Source organism: Schistocerca serialis, chromosome 5 (genome assembly GCF_023864345.2).
Source record: "Schistocerca serialis cubense isolate TAMUIC-IGC-003099 chromosome 5, iqSchSeri2.2, whole genome shotgun sequence".
Taxonomy (NCBI): Eukaryota; Metazoa; Arthropoda; class Insecta; order Orthoptera; family Acrididae; genus Schistocerca; species Schistocerca serialis.
In genome coordinates this window covers 480,945,240-480,954,585 of record NC_064642.1, presented here as the reverse complement: position 1 = coordinate 480,954,585, position 9,346 = coordinate 480,945,240, and positions in this window count along the sequence as shown.

Sequence of the window (9,346 nt, the reverse complement as noted above, 5' to 3'; positions counted from 1 at the left end):
ATCTACGGGTGAATAAAGCTGCTACTACTAGTACTACTACTACTACTACTAATACATGCAATAAAACTGCAAGTGATTTTATTGTCTATACGTTACTTGAAACAGTAATGTATATGAAGTTTTTGTGATGGTATTCAGTTTTAAACTTTCTCTACAGTAGTCTATGGTGCTTCTGTTAAAGTCTTATGCTCCTGCGTTTTTGGTGATACTCTTCCAAATTCTGAGTAACAGGGCTAATTGCAATAGATACTGCATGAGATTATTATTTTTAAGATCTTCACACATGTTTGATTGTATCAAGACAGGAACTATGGTCATAAGAAGACTTTTAGTTGATTCAATATGAATTATCACTCACTATCTTATGTGATCACTAAAACATACCAACAACTTACTTTGATTTTTGGCATTGTTTAAGATATCCCTCAATCATCAACACTTCATAGCATATCCTATTAATATTCTAATTAAATGTATAAAGGGAATCAAATATGTATTGTGTACTAACAGATGTATAAACATATATTGTGATATTCCCTTATGGGAGGACCTCATGCTGCCTGGAGATGTAGAGAAACCATGGAAACTCTCTGGAGAATGTTCCCCAGGCAGAAGGAAGAGGATCTCCACTACTTTCGACTGTGGGTTCTAATTATAATCCACATTGGAAGAGTTTTTAAGACAGAAATATTATGATCCTACACAGCAGAAATTTTTTGTTATTTCGTAAACTAAATATTATGCAGAAATGCTTTTAGTGCAGACCTCTTTTTGGCAGGTACATATGTCTTTTACTGTGAGAAGTGCGGATGTTCCACAATAATAGCAAATGTTGGTAGCAAGTACTGTGAATAATAAGACAAAGAATCTGAGCTGGCCAGTCACATGCAAAGCTACAAGTAGAGTACATTTTACAGACTGCTACTGGAGAGTCATAATCTTACCATTAGTTAGTTAGTTCGATTCCCACATATCATTTGCATGTAAAATCATCATGATGAGAAACAATTTGTTTTTTGGGAATGAGATTTTCACTCTGCAGCGGAGTGTGCGCTGATATGAAACTTCTTGGCAGATTAAAACTGTGTGCCCGACCGAGACTCGAACTCGGGACCTTTGCCTTTCGCGGGCAAGTGCTCTACCAACTGAGCTACCGAAGCACGACTCACACCCGGTACTCACAGCTTTACTTCTGCCAGTATCTCGTCTCCTACCTTCCAAACTTTACAGAAGCTCTCCTGCGAACCTTGCAGAACTAGCACTACTGAAAGAATGAATATAGCGGAGACATGGCTTAGCCACAGCCTGGGGGATGCTTCCAGAATGAGATTTTCACTCTGCAGCGGAGTGTCCGCTGATATGAATCTTCCTGGCAGATTAAAACTGTGTGCCCGACCGAGACTCGAACTCGGGAGAGCACTTGCCCGCGAAAGGCAAAGGTCCCGAGTTCGAGTCTCGGTCGGGCACACAGTTTTAATCTGCCAGGCAGTTTCAATTTGTTTTTTATTCACATTACAAAGTGTTTTTTAGATGTGCCTACATGCTTAGCACTTAAACCGTTTTTTGGGAAAAGAATTGAGAAGACATACAGATGTGAGCTAGTAACATCTACCCACCATCTTTTACACATTACAATAACAGAAATCCTTATATAGGAAAGAAGGAGTAAGGATTGCTCCAGGGCCTGATATGTGAACACATAAAAATCTCAGAGGTCACTTGAGACTTTAGTGCTGAGAGCAACAACTAGCGGTCAGAGCCAGTTCAGCTGCTATGTTCATACAGCCAACAGGAGACGTTGTCTCATGAATCATTCAACACAACACACTATCATGCACCACATGGTAATGATATGCATTAGTGCAGCCAAGTAGGTATTTGCCTTTGTTCTCTTTGCCTCAGAGTAACAACTGACGTCCAAAGAAGCTAGCCTGAAGTAATTCTAATTATGATACACACATTGTAATGACTAAATCATGAAGGGTTGCCAGAAAAATGAAACATATTAGCTGTGAAATAAGCAGGAGGTCTGGTAACTTAGACATACAATGCTAGTCCCTTTTGCCCGCTCAATATTGGGTAATACACATTAAAAAACTGCTGATTTCACATTCACTGACTGCAAACTGGATGCAAACAGTGATGCAGCCATACAGTATCTGTAAGCAGACAGGCTTAAAGCAATAGATGGATACCATCAATCGACGAGCAGGGCAGAGTACCAGCCAGCAGCGAAAGTTTGACCCTATTGTCCATAGAAATCAGCATCTGACCATAGGAATTGTGTGAGTAAGAATTACACTCAGTTAAGGTTTTAAACTAAAAAGGACTTTCAGAACTTGCCTTTATCTGGTTGTCACATCCATTGTGACATGTAAGAGTGCGATTAGAACAATAGACACTAGATCCTTTCATGATTCATGGTACTGAATACCATCATTGGAAATTACTGTGAGTACCCTGTTCCAAATAGAGAGTTAGGTCTATGTGGCCATTTGTCCAGTTATTGGTTGAAGCACCTAGCAACAGCTGAGGTTACAAGCCTCATTGGCGTACGTATGTGTACTAATTGGGTCTTAGGACTCCAGTGATAAGCCAGTGTCCGTGTTCATCATCAACTTAATGTAGACACGTGCAGAAGCATCAAAAGCAGATCAAAAGCCAATCTAGAATCTCATTTACTTATTAACACCACATCTATCTTCGTACTCTGACATCTGTGTCGTTTTTTAACATCTTCAACCACAGAAAACTGAAAAATGTCCGCTTGACCCCGTCACTGTCTTACCTCCTGTACAGAGCCACTTTCTTTCGTAAGACAGATGACCTCAAATCTCATGTCATCTCCAGTAACCTTTCGATCACAGCCAGTCAACAGCCAGACTTCGTGGGTGAAGCACCATTAGTAGCGTATTTAGATTCTCCATATGTATATTTAGTTTAATTCTTAAATTCTTTCGGTTTTTTTGTGACCTTGCGAAGTTTTATTCTTAAATTAATTACGCGTTTTTGTATTTGTGAGGTATAGTATAGCATTTTGGTGATGGTAATGCATAATTTCACGCAGTCATTATTTGTTTATCTGTTTCTGGAAGGGCAGTAGCTTTTGACGACCGCTCAATCAGCTGACAGCTTCCACCGATGAAGTACCAGAAGACTAATAAGATACATATTTTCCTTTTTCTCTTTCTTTTGATGGTTCAATTCTCAACTTGTTGATAGTAGGATGGATTGTGTGTGTGCATGCTGTGTGCAGATGCATGGGGAGCTGGCTGCAGATCATGAACAGTTTAAGTCGCTTATGGCCATGGTCAGCAAATCTGCAGGCAGCTGCCTCGGAGTGTGGCAACAGCAGAGAAATTGGTTCATAGCACGAGGCACCTCAGATGTCACTTGTTTCACCCACAGGCTATGCAGTGAAGGCACCTACTTGCATACCCAATTTGAGGGATCCGCACTCACTGCAAGGTGAGTGGTGACTTATTATGCAGACACATCACTCGAGGTGGAGAGGCAATGTGGAGGCTGACCATCTGGCCTCACATATTCACCCTGTGAGTGACCAGTAGGGCCCGAGCAGCATGGGGAGGGGGGGTGGGTTAACTAGTTACTAGTTATTTGGAGCTCTGATGTTAGGTGCATTAAGGAGCCTCTTAGGGACATGGTGCCTAGAGCCAGAAAGAGTCCAAAGTGCAATTTTGCAGTATCGTACCCAGTGTCGATCGAGGTCCTTTGATTTGAAGACTAGTGAAGAGTCTCAATCAGAGGCTCCATCGATTCACTGACAACCATAGCTGCAGATTACTGGACCTGTATTAAAGGGGAGTTGTAGGTCTCTCCTTGACAGGTCGGGGTGCACTGCAGAGGGGAGGCAGCTACTCGAGTAGTGGAGTATTTGTCGAACTCATATGTGGATTTTTTTAAGCTAGGCAGTATTTTGAGTTCCTGTGATGCATACTCGACAGTCGATACGCAGAGAATTAAACCAGATTGCGTACAATGAGGATAAACTTGGATTGTCGGAATTTTAACAGTAAATTGTCGAAATATTCGTAACAAAGTTTCCCAATTTACTGCTCTTTAGGTAATTTCTTGTACTGAAACTATTCTCAGGATCGAGAGCTGGCTAAAACTTGAAGTTGAAAGCTCTGAGATATTCAGCGATTCATGAAATGTATATGGGGAAGACAGATTAGATGTCGTAGGAGAAGTCTTTATTTAAGTTGTCAAAAATACTCTCTCTTTTGAGGTCGTATTTGAGTGTAACAGTGAAGTTATGTGGACATGTGTAACAGGTCGGGGTGAAATCAAGTTGATTGTTGCATGCTTTATCAGCCACCCAGCGCCACTGTGACAGTTTTAGAGTGATTCAAGGAAAGCCTACAGTCAGTATCGCGGAAATACCCTGTTCAGGCAACGTTAATTGGAGATGGCTTTAACGTACCAAGTCTGACCTACCAGTCAGACAATATTGTGAAGTATTTCTAAATGCATCTTCCGAAACCTGCCATGAACAGCTTGTTAAACAACCCACACACAACAGATATACTTGAGACCTTGTAGCTACAAACAGTCCTGACCTTTTCGACAGTGTCAGTGTAGAAACAGGGATTAGTGATCATGATGTCGTCATAGCGACTATGGGTACTAAAGGTAATAAATCCATCAAGAAGGCCAGGAGAGTGTTTACCATAGAAGAAGCAGATAAACTGTTGATAGCGTCCCACTTAGAAGGCGAATGAATGTCGTTTAGCTCCAGCATGATGGTCGTAGAGGGATTATGGACAAAGTTTAAAGCAATTATAAATTGCACTCTGGAGACATATTGGGACTACCTCTTTAATTATTTTCATTATTAAAAACTGCCCTACACAATTTTCCCTGACAAAGACTACTCGAACTTAATCTATTCATTCATTACCCACAATGTACAAGCCCAACGCAATGTGACTGCTATACGTTGACAACATGACTTCCAATAATTAACACAATGGAATGACCCTGAAATGTAAGAAATCGTAACAATAATACAAATCCAATGTATATGAAATTAAAGAAATATGAAACTACCGCCAACTCTGTTAATTGCCTAAACTCACGTCAATCACGAACCCCCAACAGTGCTAACCCCATTCTTTTTCATAAATCACTTACCTCATAGAGAATGTTTATAACATGAACTATAGCAATTACAGGAAGTAGCAACTACAGCCAGCTAAATGAAAAGATTCCAACTACCATGGACGCTAACTACTAGGAGGCACACGGTTAGTGAAAGAAAGGTTTTGTTGAAGAGCAAACAATGCATTTAGAAAATTTTACCTAACTCATGTGACATCCAGTTCCAAAAATTATATACACTAATGGCCATTAAAATTGCTACACCACGAAGATGACGTGCTACAGACGCGAAATTTAACCCACAGGAAGAAGATGCTGTGATATGCAAATGATTAGCTTTTCAGAGCATTCACACAAGGTTGGCGCCGGTGGCGACACCTACAACGTGCTGAGACGAGGAAAGTTTCCAACCAATTTCTCATACACAAACAGCAGTTGACCTGGTGAAACGTTGTTGTGATGCCTCGTGTAAGGACGAGAAATGCGTACCATCACGTTTCCGACTTTGATAAAGGTCGGATTGTAGCTTATCGCGATTGCGGTTTATCGTATCGCGACATTGCTGCTCGCGTTGGTCGATCCAATGACTGTTAGCAGAATATGGAATCGGTGGGTTCAGGAGGGTAATAGGGAATACCGTGCTGGATCACTAGCAGTCGAGATGACAGGCATCTTATCCACATGGCTGTAAAGGATCGTGCAGTCACGTCTCGATCCCTGAATCAACAGATGGGGACGTTTGCAAGACAACAACCATCTGCACGAACAGTTCGACGACGTTTGCAGCAGCATGGACTATCAGCTCGGAGACCATGGCTACGGTTACCCTTGACGCTGCACCTCAGACAGGAGCGCCTGCGATGGTGTACTCAACGACGAACCTGGGTGTACGAATGGCAAAACGTCATTTTTTCCGATGAATGCAGGTTCTGTTTACAGCATCATGATGGTCGCATCCGTGTTTGGCGACATCATGGTGAATGCACATTGGAAGTGTGTATTCATCATCACCATACTGGTGTATCACCTGGTGTGATGGTATGGAGTACCATTGGTTACACGTCTCGGTCACCTCTTGTTCGCAATGACGGCACTTTCCATTCGATCTCTGGGAAACCCTACATTTCAGCAGGATAATGCACGGCCACATGTTACAGGTCCTGTATGGGCCTTTCTGGATACAGAAAATGTTCGACTGCTGCCCTGGCCAGCACATTCTCCAGATCTCTCACCAATTGAAAACGTCTGATCAATGGTGGCCGAGCAACTGGCTCGTCACAATATGCCAGTCACTACTTTTGATGAATGGTGGTATCTTGTTGAAACTGCATGGCAGCTGTACCTGTACACGCCATTCAAGCTCTGTTTGACTCAATGCCCAAGCGAATCAAGGCCGTTATTATGGCCAGAGGTGATTGTTCTGGGTAAGATTTCTCAGGATCTATGCACCCAAATTGTGTGAAAATGTAATGACATGTCAGTTCCAGTATAATGAACATCCGTTTAGCATCTGAATTTCTTCTTGGTGTAGCAATTTCAACGGCCAGTAGTGTAGTTGTCAATAATTCCACTGCTCAAACATTATCAACCACACATCCATCATCATACATTTCCTTGCGTATTTTCTTACGAACACATCATTTCATCTCACTTCACAATGCATGTCCTACCAACATAGAGCCCCCACTAAGAATATCATGTCCATACACTTCCCTATCCACTCACTAACTGGTAGTCCGACCAACCACAGAATCTCTTGCCAAGGGAGCAGAGTGCTGTCAGCGATATTAACACAGTCTATAGCGCTGCCAACATACAAACAGGCTACTTAAATAGTTCCCCTCCTCATATAAAAAAATTACAAACTATTTTGAGCAGTGGCCAAGACTAAGTTGTTAAAATTTTTATTTAACAATATCAAATAGAGAAGATGTACACAAAGGTTAAGTAATAGGCTGTTGGTTAATAAAGTAAAAATTCTCCTCACAGTCCCTACAGACAGTCCTAATAACTCATCAGAAGAGAGGTCTATGCTAGTTTCCGCATTAATGGTGTCCTGCTTGACACATTCATGACGTTTCAGTATCCGGACATAACATTGCAAAGCTATATGGAATGGAACGAGCATGTGAGGACTGATGTAGGGAATGTGAATTGTCGATTTCAAATTATTGGGAGAATTTGGGAAAGTATAGCTCATCCATAAAGGAGACACTATACAGGGTGGTCCATTGATAGTGACCAGGCCAAACATCTCACGAAATAAGCATCAAACGAAAAAACTACAAAGAACGAAACTCGTCTAGCTTGAAGGGGCAAACTAGATGGCGCTATGGTTGGCCAGCAAGATGGCGCTGCCATAGGTCAAACATATATCAACTGCGTTTTTTAAAAATAGGAACCGCCATTTTTTATTACATATTCGTGTAGTATGTAAAGAACTATGAATGTTTTAGTTGGACAAGTTTTTTCGCTTTGCGATAGTTGGCGCTGTAATAGTCACAAACGTATCACTTCGTGGTATCACGTAACATACCGCCAGTGGGGACGGCATTAGCTTCGTGATATATTACCCGCGTTAAAATGGACAGTTTACCAATTGCGGAAAAGGTCGATATCGTGTTGATGTATGGCTATTGTGATCAAAATGCCCAACGAGCGTGTGCTATGTATGCTGCTCGATATCCTGGACGACATCTTCCAAGTGTCCGGACCGTTCGCCGGATAGTTACGTTATTTAAGGAAACTGGAAGTGTTCAGCCACATGTGAAACGTCAACACGACCTGCAACAAATGATCATGCCCAAGCAGGTGTTTTAGCTGCTGTCGCGGCTAATCCACACATCAGTAGCAGACAAATGTCACGAGAATCGGGGATCTCAAAAACGTCGGTGTTGAGAATGCTACATCAACATCGATTGCACCCGTACCATACTTCTATGCACCAGGAATTGCATGGTGACGACTTTGAACGTCGTGTACAGTTCTGCAACTCAGCGCAAGAGAAATTACGGGACGATGAAAGATTTTTTGCACGCGTTCTATTTAGCGACGAAGCGTCATTCACCAACAGCAGTAAAGTAAACCGGCATAATATGCACTGTTGGGCAACGGAAAAATCCACGATGGCTGCGACAAGTGGCGGGTTAATGTACGGTGGAGGAAGGATAATTGGCCCCCATTTTATCGATGGCAATCTAAGTGGTGCAACGTATGCTGATTTCCTACGTTATGTTCTACCGATGTTACTACAAGATGTTTCACTGCATGACAGAACGGTGATGTACTTACAGCATGATGGATGTCCGGCACATAGCTCGCATGTGGTTGAAGCGGTAGTGAATAGCACATTTCATGACAGGTGGATTGGTCGTCGAAGCACCATGGCCCGCACGTTCACCGGATCTGACGTCCCCAGATTTCTATTTGTGGGGAAAGTTGAAGGATATTTGCTATCGTGATCCACCGACAACGCCTGACAACATGCGTCAGCGCATTGTCAATGCATGTGAGAACATTACGAAGGGCGAACTACCCGCTTTTGAGACGAATGTCGTTACACGTATTGCCAAATGCATTGAGGTTGACGGACATCATTTTGAGCATTTATTGCATTAATGTGGTATTTACAGGCAAATGCGCTGTAACAGCATGCGTTCTCAGAATGATAAGTTCACAAAGGTACATGTATCACATTGGAACAACCGAAATAAAATGTTCAAACATACCTAAGTTCTGTATTTTAATTTTAAAAACCTACCTGTTACCATCTGTTCGTCTAAAACTGTGAGCCACATGTTTGTGACTATTACAGTGCCATCTATCACAAAGCGAAAAAAGTGGTATAACCAAAACATTCATATTTCTTTACAAACTACATGAATATGTAATAAAAAATGGGGGTTCCTATTTTTAAAAAACGCAGTTGATATCTGTTTGACCTATGCCAGCGCCATATAGTGTGCCAACAATAGCGCCATCTGGTTTCCCCCTTGAAGCTAGACAAGTTTCGTTCTTTGTAGTTTTTTCGTTTGACGCTTATTTCGTGAGATATTTGGCCCGGTCACGATCAATGGACCACCCTGTATACAATGCTAATGTAACCCATTTTTGAGTACTGTTCGAGCGGTGGGATCCTCACAGGATCACATTAAAGGAAGATACCGAATCAATTGAGGGTCAGGCTGCCGGATTTGTGACCAGTAAGTGTGTTCAGCATTCAGAT